Source organism: Hetaerina americana, unplaced genomic scaffold (assembly GCF_022747635.1).
Source record: "Hetaerina americana unplaced genomic scaffold, ioHetAmer1.1.p SCAF_1, whole genome shotgun sequence".
In the NCBI taxonomy this organism is placed as follows: domain Eukaryota; kingdom Metazoa; phylum Arthropoda; class Insecta; order Odonata; family Calopterygidae; genus Hetaerina; species Hetaerina americana.
Genome location: NW_027286069.1, coordinates 82219125 through 82238708, shown reverse-complemented (window position 1 = coordinate 82238708; position 19584 = coordinate 82219125). Strand labels below are relative to the sequence as shown.

The 19584-nt window shown below is 41.0% G+C and overlaps 1 protein-coding gene across 4 annotated transcripts in view; it reads right to left on the bottom strand.

Annotated features, from left to right (window-relative positions):
• Nucleotides 1-19584, bottom strand: part of pio (zona pellucida domain-containing protein piopio) — a 233877-nt gene that overhangs the window by 193825 nt on the left and 20468 nt on the right. The window contains exon 1 of one of the 4 annotated variants that reach the window (XM_071592422.1): nt 9764-9815. The exons of the other annotated variants lie outside the window; for them this stretch is intronic. The gene's annotated coding sequence lies outside the window, so the exon portion shown is untranslated. Of the gene's footprint in view, nt 1-9763; nt 9816-19584 lie in introns of those variants that run through there. 4 annotated transcript variants of the gene reach the window in all.

The following is a 19584-nucleotide window of genomic DNA, read 5'->3' as shown; positions in this document are numbered from 1 at the left end:
TATTACATGGCCGGCCGATTATCCTAATATACCGCTAGCAGTCCCTATTTCTAATACTTCGCCGACAAATTCTAAAGTCACACGAGTAGCCGAAAAAATTACCCACTTAAATTGTGATTAAATATACGGATGATTTCTCCAAAATAAAAAAGGATGAGTATTTTTATAGTGGAATACATAAATCTGAGAGAACTGTCGCTGGAATAGTTTGAGAAAGTGGTTTGGCTGCACGCCTCGCCACAACGGCTGAGTATTTTAAATCAGTGATTTATGAAAGTCTCCCTTACAGGCAAGAACTTAAAGATCATTCCACAATACAAACAATAACATAAAATATTATCAGTTCACGTTTAACCTCACGTTGACATACACACTATTAAAATTGCCAATAGTCTCCTTTGTCCATCTCCACATAGACTTTTATTAATTGAAACGACTGCGGTGACGAATTTCTGGCTTATTTGGATGGAAGAATGGCTTTTCCCTCAATCAGAACCTGGTATACTAATGCATGCATCAAAATCCTCGCATTTCAAACACCTCCATCTCGGAAGTCGACCCCACAGGGCGCGCGGCCCGCCCCGTTGCCCTGCCCTCAAAACGCCCATGCTGCATTCATCCATTTCGCCGACGGGAGTGCACCAACCCGATCTCGGCACTTTCTCGCCGCGACTCATTCGATGTCGGTGGTTTATCTTCCCAATTACTCTACCTACGCAAGACTTGCACCAGGTGCTCCCATTGGGAGGGTTTGGGAGGGGCTGAGGAAACATTTCCCCCTTGGAGCAAAGACGATGAAAAACACCTTTATTTTATTTTATTTATTTATTTATTTATTCATTATAAGTCCGAAAACAGCACATTTTAGCCTTTACATCGAACTATTAACAACGATAACAATGGTCACATTTACAAACACCCAAGCCCTAGATGGAGGGAAACTCACCCAGGCGGGAATCGAACCCGCGACCCTTGGAATGGCAGACGAGGACGTTACCCCGCCGCCACCGGGGTCGGCAACGACGGAGGACTGAAGACTTTCTCGAGTGATATTAATGGATTCCGTCGCAAATGTTTGAATTGATTCAGACTCCGGTGTTATCCACTACCTCAATCTACGGAATCGCTCCAATACATTCTACGATCGATTCTCGTCGGAGAAACGAAATTATCAAAAACAAACGGATGTAAGCAGTTCAAGTGCTTAATTGTGTTATCTTCAAGCTATGACAACATCACCGCTATTATTTATTTCGTGAAACGATTATGTGCTTGACAAACTCCACTATGAAGGGTCGTCGAACGGGCTCGCATGACCGGTAGGGTGGACAGCTAGCTCGATGGGCAATCCGAAGGTCGTACGTTCGAACCCCACCGCTCTCACTTACCGAGCAGCGAAACAATCGTTACCGTCGACTGTACCAGAATAGTTACGAAATGACCTCAGCCATTGAAGCAACACCTGAAACCCAATTACTTCTTGTACGGGCCCCCATGAGACGATTCAACGAATTGGAAACGATGCCTAGTAAAAATGAAAACGTGGTTAGTATCTTAGACCCAAGTTGACGTCGGAATCGGACTACACCTCATGGATGGAGGTGAACTAAGAGCAACCACTATTGAGGCGAGTAGTTTCCCCCTGCCAGGGAAAGCCAAGATGAACACAGTCCATTTTACTTACTTCATTCATACGTTTAGGGAAGGAAAAAAACAAAAACAGAGCGTTGAGGGGCTAACCCATCAAACGGAAACAGAGTCGACGCGAACAAAACAACACCGCCATAACCCGCGCCCTTGACATCTCTTCTCATTCGCACCCTCCCTCTCCTCCTGTCGCTCCCCCTTGGGATCCCCGCGACACTGCCGCCCTTGTTTCCCGAGCCAATGAACAAAGAAAAGGAAGAAAGACACGGGGCGGTGGCGACGGAAGGAGAAGACGACACTACCACCGGAGCACGGTGGTAGTGAAAAAAATAAACAGAGGAAGAGGAACCACCCCACCCACCACCAACAATGATGGGAGCCGAATAAAAAAAAAGCCCGGAGAATAGCGACACTTTACACACACCCACACCTCTAAAGAAAGAGAGAGATATGACAGATAATCAGGGAAAGGGAAAGAGTCTTAGGAAGGAAGCGGAGGGAGTGAGAGGGAGGGAAAGGGGGGGGAAGAGAGGAATGGTATCGCATGCAAGCCCGGGGGATCCGGTCCCACGGCTCCGAAAACAATCGACAGTGGCGTGGAATTAAGAGGGTAATTCGGAAAGGGAGGAGAAGGGGATGGGGTTGGACGAGACAAAAGGTGGGAGGGGTGTGAGGGTCGTGAAGGCGGTAAAGGTGAGGGGGGGGGGGAAATGGGTGAGAGGAAGGGAGAGTGAAGTGGTGGAGTGAAAGACGGGTGAGTGACGGGGCGTGAAGAAAGGAGCAACGGAAGAAGCGGCGAAGAGGATGAAGGTTAAGGAGAGTGGTTTCCCCATTTCGGAAATCAATGAACGTTAACGGCGGGTGCGATCGTATCGTCGAGCCGCCAGAATAACAATCCGCACCCCCGGACACAAAATACTGTAGTATACATATGTACATCCTGCTTCACACTTCCAGGCTACGCATAAAGCACTCTGGGAGTTTTTCTGTCCGCGAAATCTGGAGGCGAACAATGCCACTTTTTGATATTCGCCGAGCGGGAGAAGTTCAGGTACTTGTGAGACAAATCACTAGTTCGTTTTTAATGAATTCGGAGTAGTAGTAGCCGGAGGAGGAGAGGATGCATGCATTCAGATTCCAGAGAGCTCTCCATCCATCGGAAAAAGTCAGCGGAGTGAAAACTGAAAATGTCACTTCGCGACCTTTCAATAGGTATCAACTGTATGCATGTATTATTATGTGAGACATTCAATCAATATTTTGGTGTATAGACACTTCGAAGTTCTTAATTATATCTTATCGCATTCAAAGAATCTCTAAACTTGAAGCATCGTTCGTGCTATTAATTACATATTTGAAAATGTTTTTCCCCTTAATATTCCATGTAAAACATTATTACTGACTTCTTTCCAGTTGGGCAGATGTCATTCACAAAATTGCAGAATTAAACGCTATTAAGCTAGTGAGCTCTACCCTCACCTGCCAAACCAGTCTTCCCGTTGATTACTGCGTTAATAGTAGGTAATAAAATTAATAAAAGTAATATTAAATCATTTTTATGTCTATGAATACATGTTAATATAAATTTGAATTATAAATATTTATCTGTAATTAATCAGAATACAAGTGTCACCAGGTTGCTTGGCGTAGATCACATGAAATTCTATCCTTTACTCTAAGAAATCCAAATTTTCCAGACATTATAATTATATACACTTCCCATTTCAACTTGTCACGAATAATTTCATCATGAAGGACGAACGAATTCCATTGGGTTTTAACGTGAAACATTTTACAGGACGTTAATCTCGCACACTAGTTTCATATGTCATATCAGGGCAAGATTTCTCACGGAGGGATCTCAAAATGGTAAATGGGTCGGAGGTTTCACGGCTAAGCAAAAGATTCCCACGGTGCGTTAGAATTCCATCGGGGTCTTATTTTGCGTCCCAGTTAAGCCGCGGCGCGTCACCAGATGTCTGTTTTCGGAAAACCACCCAAAACTTTCCATATCAATCTCAATTGAAAAATTGCCAATCCTTCTCGGAAACAGCTATTTCGGGTTCCCGGGATTGTCTCCAAAGTCCGTTTCGTTAGAATAATTCGATCCATAAATGCATTAAGGTCACAGCCTTCTCAAGCTGTTTCAGAGTACGTGAGGACGAAAAATGCATATCTCGTTTTAAAATAGCTAAAAAGTTTGCATTTGTATTGCGCCTTTAATTACCTAGCGGAACTTCTAGGATGAATAATTCTTAGACGTCCGCTGCGCATGCTGCGAAATAAGGAAAATTAAGAAGGAAATTATTTAGCGGGTCAAACGATTTCCATACATTTCTCCCCTTTGTGATCCATGGGTCATTCTTACTCAGTTTTCAGTTCAATTATGTTATAATCAGTTGAATGTGAGATTATGATGATCACATTGACTAAATGACAGGAGAGCGCTTTGTAAAAAATATATAATTGTTATGAAAGTATATCTTGGAAGCATATACTCGCGACTGAAAATTAGTTCATAGCGTATCTTTGCCTAATAACTTTCGTCCTAAAGTTTGATAATTTCTCGTTACTAGATCTTACTATTTGCCATGCTCAAAGTACAAGATACAGGAAGAGAATGGTCTTCAATTAGATAGCCAAAAATTAAGCTATAGGGCGACTCCCTGCCGTCTATACTTATATGGTTATACATTATGCATAAAATTATTCATTAGTACCGAAATGAAAGCAGTGAAGTGAAATTATGTACGATAAAAACGTAAATACTAGGCTGAAAATAAGTCCTTTGCTGCCACCAGTTTAGTTCATACATGCGAACAAGCATATATTAAAGTAAAAATGAATTAAGGATGAAACAATGTGTACATGGTATTAAAATCTGTTCCATCATCAGATATAAAATGTTGAATTACGGGTCAGTACAAATGAAACATAAAAATAGAAGGGGTTCCAAACAAAAATTGCACGAATGCCCAAACACAAGCGCTGTCAAGCCGAATTAAGAAAAGGCCGTGACTAATACGCTGAGATTAAATTTTCCATTGACTCGACTGCCTCAACTCCAATTCATCTGCATTCGATCCGACTCTTCCATCATGGCCATTACTTGGTTACTAGTGAAACGCTGTTCACGTCACTGTGTTGTTCTACGACGAGTTCTAGATATAGACAAAGCCAAAGGAAAAGTCTGGCGGGTCAAACAAACAGCTTTCGCGAATCATTCGTCTCTCGCCCCGAAGACGAGAATTCATTATCTCCTCCGATCGTTCCGCCAATTCCCGAACTCGGGCGCCGCGGGGGAATATGGAAGGCGGTTTGTAACTGCAACAAAGCAATCCTCATTCGCAGCGATCCGTACGATGACCAACAGCTTTCCCATCCACATGCGCCCAACTCCCTCTCGGGCTACGGCGGGCGAATTAATCGACGTCGACGACCGGAAGCACGAAGAGAAGCGGGGATCGAGATGGTGCGGGGGCTAACGTACTGGCTTCCCACCCTGAGGGCGCGGGTTCAAATCCCGGCGGTGTTGAATATTTTTCAGAGGTATCTCGATCCCTACTTGAGGTGCTTTGTGGAGGGCACTTTGAGTGAGTACGGCGTCCGTCGGATGGGACGTTAAGCTGCGGACCCCTTGGCGCCTTTCGTAAAGAGTAGGCTAATGCCGACGCCGGGTTTCTCTCCACCCTTCATCCTTTCCTGTCCATCCCCTATGGCGCAAATGACCTTAGCTGTCGGTCGCCTCCCCTCAAAACTACTACTACTACGAAGAGAAGCAACAAGCAGGCTAACAAACGTATTCATGCCTAGAACCATAGTCTCCGGACGGATGGATGACTCAGGATACCAACAGCAATAATGACTTCTACAGCAAAGCAACGAAGAATAAAGAAGTTGGTAAAACTCCCATACTCGCCTTCTAGGCATTCACTCTATTCCTCGCTTCGAAAGTTAATCCCCGAAATGAAAGCACGGCCATACGATTGATTTTGCCTTCGAAGGCTTTACACTTAAAAGCACACAGACGGCGGTGGAATTGTTGTTCGTGGTCCTCAGCCGCGGATTAAGAAAGAGCAATTTTCAGATGGCATTTTCATGGGGTCGTAGCGTAAAACATACAATTTTAGAAATTGCAACTTCATTTTTCAGGAATTCGGTTGAAGAGAAAACGCACGAAGATGTGAGCGTAATTGTAGAAATCGAACATTGAAACCAGCGTGTTTACCGGAGGAATACGCAACAAGATAACCACTAGGAAGACAAGTAAAAAGAGCTACTGAGAGAAAGAGATAGCGGGAGAAGGCCCTTCAAGCGTTTGTTCACCTTGCAGTCCGCAGCGATCTATTGGAGATCGAATGCAACGGAATGGAATCGGAGGAAATCGATTGCCAGGTGAGAGCGGAACGTTGACGGATAGTCTTCGTTTTTATACTTCACGAGAAAAAATAAAGTTTTATTTTCTCAATGTCCCCTGTTGACTTTTCGGGTATTCTGACGGAGCTTTTCATACGGCATTGGAAAAGGAAGGGTATTGTGTGAATATTAACCACTACTCTTAAATGGAAACTTTCTCTATAGTAATTAGTTGGCAAACAAAGATAGCTTATACACGTTTCCCTGAATATAAAAGGACAAGTGATGAAACCGTAGGAGCGGATAATGGAAAACATAGCGAAATGGTAGGCTTAACAACATCAGCTAGATAATCCGCAGCAAAAATGAAACATCTGGAATCGACATTTAGCAGCATATCATGTAAAATCTCGAAGAGCACAGTTGCAATTTAGCACTTTTAATGAACAAACCATAATAAATTCTCGTAAAGCGAAGTCGAAATTGAGCTATTAAAACATTACTTACTACCCGAATTATATTTCAAATACGCCTTTAGCTGATTGCCGAAAGTACCATACGATAGCGATAAAGCGCCGATAATCGCCATTAGGTTGTATAGTTTGGGTCCGTCTAAAACCTAAATTAACCGGTAGACCACCAATAACAAATGATCATAGCTAAAACAATGGGCATCCCTCTATTCAAAGCTGAAGTCGATCACAATTTAAAATACCCCTATTCTTATTCTCAAAGCCTTATAAAATCAAAATTATATTTATTTATTTATTTAGTAAAAATTGTGCACATACAGCAGGATTGCCAATTTACAGTGACACATATAGTTTACAGTGACACATATAGTTTACAGTGACACATATATATAGTGACACAATATATGAATAATAAATATCAATTATTATCTGTTGATGACTAGCAATAAATATCTATTCTGAAAATATTATTTACGATTATTTTGTCAACAAAATTAAATCAAGATGGATTTTTGCCCCCGTATGATCTCTTAGTTATTGCGAAATTCAGCATCACATAGACCCAATAACGAAGGAGGTCGTTTAGTTCTAAGTGATATATCGGTTGAAAAATAAGAAAGAAAAACTGAAGCCTTTTGTGGAAGAAAATTAAGAGACTTTAATCTCGCACAGAACACATCATCTAAGGAACACTAGGGAGATTCTTATCAATCTCACCGCTTCACCAAGGTCCGAAGGACGAATCTCGCAACAGCTTAGATCCACGGCTGAGATAACTCCTTGCTCGTTCGCGTCGGCCGTGTTGTCATTTTGGGCCTTATTAAACCCTGGACCAATCTAGCCTGTAATGCTAGCCATCTGTGCTTTGGCCTCGGTGTTTTATAAATAAGTGAGTCATTAGAAGATCATAGTCTAGTATACCATTTTCTCTGCTACATGTCAAAACCAGGAAACGATATTTATTGTCCCTTTAAATTTTCAATTGCAATGAAATGGAGATTTTTCAAAATTTACGAAAATCAAGAATACCTGGCATTTATGCAAGATGGAATTTGAAACCGATCACGATCGCGTTTCATAATCCCGCCACGGCCTTTACAAGGGTACTCCGTCGTAATGCAAAAAAAAAGACTGTCAATCGCCTTCCTTGTATGCATGCGTGATTTTTAGTAGTTTATCTTACGGCTCGTTGAACCCAATCATTCTTTTTGCAAAAAGAACGTGACCGAGCGTTTGTGTGTGCCTCAGGTTCTGGACATCTCCCTCAATTTATCTTTCGACCCAACTCACACAAAAAGCGCTTTTCTTTACATTCCCACCCTCTTCTTCGCAATGCGAAATGATATGTTCGAGAAAATTTCAACAGAGGGAAAGGGTACGGTCAAATGCACTCACCCGTTCCGGGTGTATGGTTTCCCAGTTGGCATAACTTCAGTGCAACGTTTCGAATGGCGATGTAAAACTTTCAGATGATCACAAGACCCCTGAGTCACAGCATCGCCCGTGATCTTATAGATGCCAAACTAAGGGTACATTAGTCACACCACATGAGAGAAAAATACGCTCGCCTGCCGTCCCATGTCTTCAAAATGACTGATTTTCTAAGCCATTTTGTATTTCAAGACTCGAAATATTCCATTAAACAGAGGTAATGACGTTTTCACTTTCTCATTACGACAGAGTTTAAGAGAAAAATGAAGTTGGAGGAAGTTTCAAAGTGTTTACTGTAGTAAATATGTTTCATTCGTGTGCAATGTTAATTATATTGATACTTTGCATCAGCATCATACCCCTAAGCCTCCGTAAGGGCTTTTTGCAAAGGATTTGAGCCACTTAAACCACCAAAAAAAACAAAGAAAAATGAAACGTCTAAACGGGAGATTATCAATTACCTAGTACTTCCTAACGGTTGTTTTGCTGTCGTAAATTTTGCAAACGAAAAAGATTCCCTGAATAGATCTATCATGCTAAGAAACCGTTTCTCGACCTATCCAGACAGTGAAGGATTAGGAGTTTTCATTATTGCTTAAAATGAACTCGTGTTTAAATTAGGTTTCATCAATCCCTGAAAAAACAGTACCGAGGGGACTGAAAATTGAGAATTCAATTAATAAATCGCCCGAAAAAACAAACCTATTAAAAACTGCTCGAAAAGTTATTCAATTATCAGAAAAGTATGTGATGAAGTGAACAATGAAAAGATGTTACTTATGAATGATTTATACATGAAAAACCCACCAGGGACACTTTCTCTCAAAACACACATTCAATAAAAATTTTAATAAATTACTTGAATTAATTTAAAATTAAAATAAACTTATGTATACATCCAATGCACGCAGTTCCCTTTTGAGTTAGCAGAAGTCATAAAAAGCCTCATTTTACGTATGTTATTTCAAGAAGCGTTCTCTTCTGCTATCACTTATTTCTACCATGCTGTACTCGCTTACTTTGTTAAGGAATCACAGTTTTCGTAGAGTGTTAAACAGAAGCAATGCAAGAAGCATGAAATGAAGAGTAACCATATGTAAATCAAAGTAATTAGATTCTCAAGAAGCAGGAAGGCTATGTTAAATGAACCAAGAAGCCAAACTGGAGTGGTTCCTGTTATTGACCAGTACTTGGCATGAAAATGGACGGAATAGTAGAAATAAGATTTGCGTTAGAGTAAGAAGAAGCATTTGCATGAAGACGAGAATTTATGGCAGTTACACCGAGGAAAAATGTAAACAATAGATGAGTAAGACTAATATTGAGCATAGCGATCCGAAATCTAGTTTTTGATGAGAATAAGGTGGAGTACTTTGAGGAGGGTCCATGGAGAAGATTTGAGAAAGTAATTTGGAAAGAGTAAGACCAATCACGACCGTAATAGGAAGAAGATAACATCGGAAAAATAATCGATCAGTATAGGACTGGGATTCGCAATCACGTGAATGACTATTAACTGGTAACGCTTTCGCTCATCTGTCTTGTCAATAATTTCATCCTCACTGAGGAAATCATTGACACTCATGTTTAAGATTAAATCGTTTAAGAGTATCGACTGTCGCAGTCATTATTTGCTATTCCCCAAACGGATCGGCGGCGGGGAAAAACGTAAAACGCCGTCCTCGTCGTAGCAGGCCTCGTCCGAAATAAGTCTCGCACACACGCACACCCACAAACTCGTACAAAGACAGTCACAAAATCGTTTCTGCGCTTACTAGCCCCGCGGGACTAATTAAAAGCGTAATGCAAGGGAAGAGCGAGGTACTGAAAATAAACTGCACAGTTGCAACACATACGTGACAGCTGAGGCGCGGTGGCGAATGCGAGCGACGGCGGCCGTGGACGGTGCGGCGGGGAGCGCGAGGTCAGTCCGAAAGCATTGCGGAGACTGGATCGGCGAATGCGAAAGGGGAGAGGAAGGCGAAAGGGAGGAGGGAGAAAGAGAGAGTGGAGAGAGAGACACACACAAGAGGGGGTTACAGTTGAGGCAAAGTGGGCGGAAGGCAGAGAAGAGTGGGCAGGCATGCGGAGGAGTAGAGAGAGTGAGAGAGAAAGGACGGATGAGGGGGTTTGCGTTTGCAAAAAGAAACCTTGAAACGTTTTGGTATTTAATTATGAGACCATCTCGAAACGCATTTTTTACGTAAGAATCGACATAAAACTGAAGAAAATGAAATGATTTATGCTGGTATTGAAGCATTCAGTTCAACAAACCAAGAGATACAGTTGTAGAGGAGATTTGAAATATGAAAAATTAACTTATTGACGCGGTTTATTAAATGGATTATCTATTTCAAGTCATGGTAGCACAGTGAGCAATAACACTTTAAACTACTATATTTCCTCTTTATAATACTCTAGCTGCTACAAGATTCCCGTATTCCAATCCAGTATTCTCCGAGGGTGTTCAGCCTTCAAGGAATATTTTATTATTCGTATTGGTATCTTTCGATTCAAGAGAATTACAATACGCAGACGGAAACTACATAGAAAATCTGAAAAAATAACAAGCATTTTCTAGGGTACAAAAATTCCACCAGAACACAGGGAGCACAAGCATCAGAAAATATGACAAATGCGGGGGCAAAATATTCGCGAGAGACTTCTACGCCCGTCCGCTCACAAGAGTGCGACTGTCGTCAATAGCACGAATCGCCTTGCCATTCACGCACCAGAAGTCGATCATTAACGCTCCAGTACAACGAATACCGTTACAGCAGCCTTGCATGCATAGAAAAAGAGAAAGTGCGTGCAATTCACTAGCGCGATGCCAAATGTGTAAGATATGAAGACAAATACAATTAGCATTTAACGATTTAAATAAATAGCTCCAGAATGTTGGTTGAGAGACGTAAAATGGAAGCAATACGCATGTTTAAAGCTTGTTTCAAATTGAATGCGGCGCTGCAGCCAGCATCCGATTCTTGTCTTTCATCAATCATTTCCAATATCTTGAACGAATCCCATGCATATTAATGTTACTAATTATTTGGATATAAAATGAAATGAATTCAAGTAGAATAAATGTCACATCGAAAATGAGAAGTGAACCCTCGCATAACGAGTAAAAACATGTTAATGCCTTGTGGCTTGTCAACTTTCAACGGATAAACCAAGGGGATTTAAGATGCAAAAATATGGATCCCTCAAAACTGAATAAAACTTCATTTAAAGAAAACATGTGGATCATGATTGTGATTATTAATGATTGCTTGAGATTGAATAAAGCGAACATTTGATGTCGGAATTGACTTCTTCACTCAACCGAAAAGCGATAGTATTGAGGGAAACATATTTGATTAGTTCACATGAAATAAAAACAAATCCGACGTTCTATCATGGCGGATGCTCTGGACTGGCGAGCGAAAAAAATAACGAAGAACCGAATGGAGCGTAAAGACCGAGGCCTGAGGAGAGTGGACCGAGGCCGTAAGGGCGTGGTGGGCAACTGCTGCAATCATTTGACTCGACATGGCGAGAGGGGATACCGGGTGAGAGGGGTCGAGTGGGACGATGGAAAGGGTTGGAAGTGACGATTGGGAGGAGGATAAAAAGGGGGAGGGAGAGACAGAGGAAAGTTGGAGAAAGAAAGAGTGGGGAAGGAGGGGTGAGAGAGAGAAGGCGAATGCATAGGTGTAACGCTGGGGTTAGCTGAAAAGAGTCGCGGAGGGTCGCCAGCCGTCGAGTGGGTGGATGCCCGTGGGTGAGGGGGGGGGGCGGACAGAAGCAAGAGCGCAGCAAGAAGGGGAGAAGGCAGGAGGGGGTGGAAGAGGGGAAGCATTGTCTGAGTGGGCGGGAAAGTTCCATTGTAGTGACGGCTGTGAATGACAATATCTGAGGCGCCGACCGACATCGCTTCCACACCCTGGAGATGGCGAGTGACTCACGGGAAAGATGCTTTTTAACGACTCAACGGACGGATGCAGCAGATCGGAAATGGATGCTCCCCACATAGGTTAGACGATGGGGTGAGGAGGCATATTTACGAGTTTACATGAACGGCACGTACTCGTACATCAGAAACCATGATGAATATTGTAGAGGAATACAAAAATACGTGTATCCTGCGTGCTTTCAGTGATGTGAGAAACGTATGAGAAAAACTTTTTTAAGTTTCTCGAGAGAGAAATGTCCCGGCAAGTGACATTCATATCGTCTCACTCGCGAACGAGTTAATCATTTTTTTTGGAATTCTTTGGAAGCGACGCTAAATAACGCCTGTTTAAGCAAGATACGTTATTAAAAATTGTATTATATTTCAAGTACAGAACATAACTATATATAAGGAACATAAAGGGGAAGGAGGGGTGAAATAGAACTTTTAATTTGATTCTGAGCAGAAGATCGACTGCCAAGCAAACGGTTGCGTTGACGGTTCGGCACCGAAACCCCTCGACATATCAGAGAACCTCTTCTTGGTGTTCGAAATGAAAAAATAAGCATAAAATACTGCTTGAATAATTGAAAATGTTGTATCAAAAAGATACCAAATAGCCGAAACTCGTAAGCCTATTGTATTTATAAAATCACATTATGGAATGGAAAAGCATTCCCTTCTTCTGCGGCACCTTCGTTTACCCAGGAAGAGAAGATGCCCGAAAAATTACGCAGATAGCGTAAAGCTTAGCTTCAACAGAGTCATCGCACGTTATCACAGACTGGCAGGTCAATAGAAATAACGATTTACACAATGAGTTATCACGAACAGAAAACGCCGGCTGAGCCAGTACAGTACTATTTCGGCCCTAAAATACTTAAAGTAAACAACGGTTAAACAGATTTGATCAATTTACATGCCGCGAGGCATAGGATGGCTGGCCAACACATGGGCCGTACGAACCAACTGAGGAGACCTCGAGATTGGACGCGAGTCTCGAGCCCCTTTTTCCCTCGGTCCCATTTACAAAACTCGTGGAACACCGTTTTAATTAAATATAAATGTCTCGAATCAAAGGCAAATACCATCCACGATGCATTCACACTTTCGACAATTAAAAAGCGATTGCAAGAAAAAGTCCCCAGAATTCAACCAGAGAAGGATGAACGTAAATCATACGCATTTTATATGTAAATTTTTAGCATCCGGGTCAAAAGATATTGATCGCGTGAGAAAAATAGATCAAGGAAAGGAGCCAAATAAGAGCTACTTTCACGGATAATGAGCGGGGGTAACGCGTGATTCTCTCGTTGATTTGCTCATGAACGGAAGAAGGATTTCGAAGAAGGCTCACTCCTCGAAAGTCAACGGGCGTATTGTGGGGAAGGGAGGGGGAGTACCACAGGCCCCCCCATATTGAGCTCCACCGGGGGAGGAAGAGGACCGGCGAGGAAAGCAGCGAGGAGAAGGCGAGAGCGGAAAGAGTTGGGTAAGTGAGGGGCAGCGGCGCATGAAGCGACCGCGGGAGTGAGATAAATTTCATCGGGGGAACGGTGCGGGCGTCCGGGGATATGGGAAGAGGAGGGCCAAAGGAGGCGGGGATGGAACAGGAAGAGGCCCGCAAGGGTATTATATTCTCCTTCTTCTTCGTCTTCCTGTTGCGCCCTCAATCCCCATCGCTTCAAGAAGCCACTAATCGCGAGCCACGCTTAGCATAGAAGAGAATAGTTCTTCTCTGAAGCACTAATTACGGAAACATTAGCTTTTTTTACGCACCCCACTTTTTTAGTGCCCAATTTGAGCCAACTCATCGCTGCACGGAGTTAATGCCCGATATTCAGCTCTCTTAATGCAGGCACATTTCATTCGCGTAATTTATGGTTTTCAACGATAAGGAAGGTTATAAATTAAACTAAAAATCACAAGTGTTTTAGTTTGATTTCATCACAAAAGATCGACCGAACTTGAATAATTAAATGCAGCACACTTCAGAAAAGAATAATTAACGACATTTGAAAGCACCGCTTGAATATTGAATACAGCAAAAATCCTACATCAAAATTTGATTTCCACACATATAGCAAAGCATAACCTCAACTTGCGGGAATTTTCAATGCAGCGGAGACTTCAACGCTCGAATGCAATCGCGATTTTATCAACGTCCAGGTAAAAATGTAAAGAGGCAGATAATATACACGTTCATACACAATATAGCTCATTTTAGAATATAAGTAGTCATAGCTTTGTATAGCGGTATAAGTAGTAATGGCTTCATATAAACATCAAGAATGTAAACCTTCAACGCCGTACGGTAATATAGGCATGAAGTCTTCCAAATTACTTCTGTAATTATTTGTTGCCAACGCCTCGAGAAGAGACGTGAGTGATGGGAGGAAGTCATTCAATATTCCAACTATTAGCAACACAATTCCACCCGCGTATCTCCTCCGCCCCTTTTCCCGAAATCAGCACGGAGGGAGGGGCAAGTCGTTAATGAAGAGAAATCTCCCCGGGGCTCCTTGAGGCGTAAACATTCCGCGCTGCTGCAAAGAACGGCGGCCGACAGACACTAGGCTCTGTCAAGATTTCACCGTCTCTGAGGAAATAGCAAAGCGCGCAAGGTACAACGCGAAGGCGAGAGCTTATTTTTACTGCTGTAGAAATATAAAATCGAGGCAGGCCTTTGATTATGTGTTTTTCATAAACGGGCAGGCACACGAACTGGGTATTGATCGTTACAAGACTGAATAAGGAAATTCAAGCCCCAAGAAATTGCTGATTGTGCCCATGAAACGGATAAATACAGAGCTGTCAGACGTACACGGATGAAATGTATCAATGCGAAGCACACATATGCTTTGAAATGTCGCAACACCCAACAGCCAATATCCAATGCTACCAGCCTCGCATATCCACATAACGTCTTAAAAATATTGCTTTCTCCACGGCACCTGTTGTCGCGCTTAACTACTTCCCATCAGAGAGACTACTGAAAGATATATATGCAATAACAGAAGTACTTTCAAATTTCAATAAAGGTTCAGAACATTCTAACCTTACTTTTATAAAGCATTAGAGTTTGCATTTTCCAAAAGTTGAAATGTAAAACTGTTTATTATGAACCGGTCAGAGTTATTTTTGGGGAATGAAAACCCATGGATATAAACCCATAACTATCAAAGACCTTCTTACGACTGCCTACAAATCTAACTTTATCCAAAAGAATCCCTGAAATATTATTTAAATGACACTATAGTTAGAGTCAAACTTTCCTAAAAGTATATGCAATCATATGGGCAGTTTGATATTAAAAATTTAATATTTTCATCAATTCATTATCATATAAAATCACAGAATCCTTTAACAAAGATTTTTAGCAATGATATTGGAGTTGGGAGCAAAATATTTGACAGAATGAGCATCGTAGGACTAACCACTATTCTGACAACTGCAAACATAACTAAAGCTATTGATTCATCAACCTAAACTTGGAGCTATCATCTATCACCCGGGAAGATGCGACCTTAACCTTATGAAAGACATCTTCCCACCTCTTAGCATTCCCCTTTTGAACACAGCAAAAAACAATTTAAAATAACAATGAAAGGGAACCCGGAGGAAAGTTGTTTTTTCACCGCTGGAGCATGTCCGTCACAGGCCATCAAATGGAAATATTAAACCCTCGTCCATAGCGCTCGAAAGTAGATGCTATGGCGGTCGTACGCCAACCGAAGAAGGTGGGCTTAGAGATAGGGCAGTTGCAAAGAATGGCAACAGAATAAATTAGCTCATGGTAAAAAAACAATGTCAGCAAGGTAAAAATAACTCTCAGTTTTCCAAAAAAGGAACACGTGATGGTAAAACTACAAATAGTTCAGTTCAACGTAGGATTTGACTACAAACGATGAAGGACATGATACGATTTGTGGCAATTTTATAAAAGTAGGATAACTCTATTCTAGGAAAGGATGTACTACTGAACGTGAATTCACATACATACGTATGTGTGTGTATATATATATATATATATATATATATATATATATATATATATATATATATATATATATATACATATATATATATACATATATATAATATATATATATACATATATTAATCTCAACTAACCATATACATATATATGTATATATATATACATATATATGTATATATATATATTTATATTTATTTATATATATTGATATATATTAATATATATGTATACATATATTATATAATTAGCTAGGATTAATATTTGCGAGGCATATTGACGGCGACAAGTCAATACCGTAAATGCGACATTGAAAATTAGAAATACCGCTTCAGGTGTGACGAGTAAAGGGAATGAGAGAGATGTTTACAAATTTTGCAAATGTTGAAGCATACTAGGAGTATCGTGAAGACTAAGCCCGCCGTTTGCTTCAGCTGTGTCAACCTGATCCCCAAGATCAGCGTAACACCCGTTTCAATTTCACCGCTCCCTCTTCCAAAGTTAGCGGTTCTCCCCTCGGGTGACATAAAAGCGGCTAATAAAGTTTCTACTGTGGGTATAGAATCCTATGAGGCAACATCGACTGAAGTATTGTCACAGCGTCGTGCTCGAATCCATTAATGCTTAAATTCCATCTGCTCGATTTCGCTTTAATCACCAGTCTTTTGACTTAATGCACAAACAAAATATCTCTCTTCAGTGTCGATCACATAAAAAGTTTTAACAATGATGTTTCAATGCTAAAATAATTTTAACAAGAGGTGAAGAATAAATTTTATTACTTTTTCGTCCCTCTTACCAGTGCATAGAAGTGTCAACACAAATTTGGACTTGTATTTTCAGAGATTTTCTTCAACATAAACTTTGGTAGTAAAATTTAAATTGCTTAGTTTAAAGACGCAACACAAAGGTAAATATTGCCATGAATAATGATATTAAGAAGTTGACACAGCCAACTCCTAGTCAATTTGTCAAACTATAAATTCCATTTCTCATAAAACTAATTATTTAAAATAAGGATTGATTTTAAAAGTGAATAAAATCAAAGATCATAGGAGCATTTAGTTTTGCTCAATGGATACGGTCTCAGTTTGGAATAAATCAAGCTCAAAACAGTCTGGAAACTAAACGTACTTACACAGATTGCCCTTGGGAGCTTGAGTAATAGTAAATTCGCTTAGGAATTGCAAACGACGAAAAACCTAACACCAACAAATATATAACCGTTAATCTCGGCGTTGTAAAGTAAACAATTAGAATTACACCTGAGAAAGTACATTATTGAACAGCCATTTTATTATACTAAACAACAAGTTGAAATAAACGTGAAAATGTTAGCTGGCGGGAATCCCTTATTCCTAGTATAGAACCCGCTCGACGGTTAAGATCGCTTGTTGATGGTAGCCTAAGGGTGAACAAACGAAATTATATTTCTAAAGTCATATTTTCCAAACATTTTATTCAAATGTAGTCACCAAACCTAAAACTAAAATTTTGGAATTTTAGTTTCGCTGACACGCTCCATATCAGCGTTGCCGACGAGATATCTTGACGAAATTCATGCGGGTAGATGAAAGGTCATGGGCAGGTGGGTTTCGGAAAGGCGGAAATGCTGACATTTATCGTATGTATATGTGTGTATGTATATATATATATATATATATATATATATATATATATATATAATGAAACAAGCATTAAAAATATTTTCGCTAAACAACTAAAGAATATTTTCAACTTAAAATGACAAAGTTCACTGCAAGTGCAAATAATTAGGACAAGCAGCTAAGTATTGCGAAGACGGTGACGCTCCCGATGCAGTATTTTTTATTTGGATAAAAAATATTAGCTATACATATAGCAAAATTTTAACTCACTAATTCAATTATGAAAAATGTCTTTGAAGACAATTTGTCAGACACGTAGAGCGTACATTGAAATGCACATCGCAGAACGTCAAATGATAAGACGACTTCTGAATGATAAATATGATAGAAATGTGTTCTATTTGCATTTAATAATACGATAGCACAAAAAATCACCTATAGGGGATAAATTCTTCATTTTACCGAAAATTTCATGACTCAAATCCATTCGCCGCTTTTGAGGGCGCGCAGAAGTTAACATTCGAGGGAATGAGGGATGGCTTTTTAAATACAGTCTTTGGAAAAACCTTTTCCAGACTATATCTGATGAAAAGAACATGAAACTATCCCCTTAAAACTTCCTTCAGAAACCATTTACTGTGTAGCCATTATTACCTCTAAACGTGTAACAACGAGATGACAGCCTTTCACATGAAATAATGTATGTTTAACTAAGGAGAGGATAAGCACATTTCATGAATACACTGGCAATATGTTCTGAAATTCCTCTCGATATTTTCAACTAATAAGATGCACCACTAGCAAAGAATAATCTCATGATCTCTTAAACAAGCAAGCTCGAATCAATAATTTTTTACTTTCCAAACGCGAGTCTTGAGCGTGGGAACGTTCAAAGGGGACTAACCACGGGAAATTCGCCGAGAATAATATTGAATATGTAAAGTACGGCACCACGAAGAGCAATCTACCACCAAAAGAAGATCCTCACGATCGAATGTCGATAAAACCTCCCATCTCGTCGACTGGAGGCATTGTCCCGAGATACGTGACCAAGCCGAACACGTGCCAGAGGGGGCAGCAGATACGGGTAGAGGCCCCGTCCCCCTTACGGTCCCATCTCTCGCCCACGCGAGCCCTAACCGCAGACACCGCGTCAATTACCCAAGTGGGAGAGTGACGCCCATTTGCAGGCGGTGCACCCGCCTCCCGCCGGGGTATCGTGAGGGCTTTTGGCTTCCGCCCGAAACTTAGTCACCTCTGAGTCTCTTCAGACAGAATTCGGGGGGACTGGGTTCACTTCCGCTGTCCCAACTCTACCACCTAAGGGAATGAGATTAGGAGGGGCGGTTGCACAAAAACTCGTATTCGATACCGCAGAGTCTGGCAGGTGATTTCTTTCATTTCGGAAAGCTTCCGGAAAGAAATGAAGTGAAACATGTTACGCGTTTGAAGGTCAATCCGGATGTATTACATTATTCACAGAGCAGGTTTTACATAGCTTCTACGGGATTCATAAATGACACTCAACTTTGTTGACTTACACAACTTATTGCATTACTAGAATATGATTCGTTAAAGCACATCAGGACCAGAATTACAAAATAATCCAATAATAACTTATTTATGACTTATATATTATTATATAATATGATTTATGCACCGCGTCTCTCGAGGCGAGGGGCTCACCCATCCCCCGACGCCTCTAGATTAGATACGCCTGCGCTCACACACACGTAGGCAAGCACGAGGGTGTACGTGTGTAGAATTCAGCATCTCAAGGAAATACTCTCATCCCCCACAGCCCTGGGGTAATTTTTGCTGGCTAGCTTGTAAAAAGTCTCATATTATGTTTGATTCCGCCGCATATATGACATGATTAGGTGCAACATAGTGATGCAAACATTTCAATCCTGTTGTTACGCTAGTAACGCAAGTATCTAAGCTAGTTTAAAAGGAGCTGTGTTATTCTGATGGACTATATCATTTGGAATAAGACGGTTCGAAAACGGGTTTATACAAGTTCTCTCTATTTTTCGGGTTCTCATTGCGATCCTTGGGTAGAAATGGCAACAATTTGCTTCTTTTCAAGCTAAGGTGTGTAGGTCGAAAAATGGTTGGCTGCAACGCGCACGATGAGAA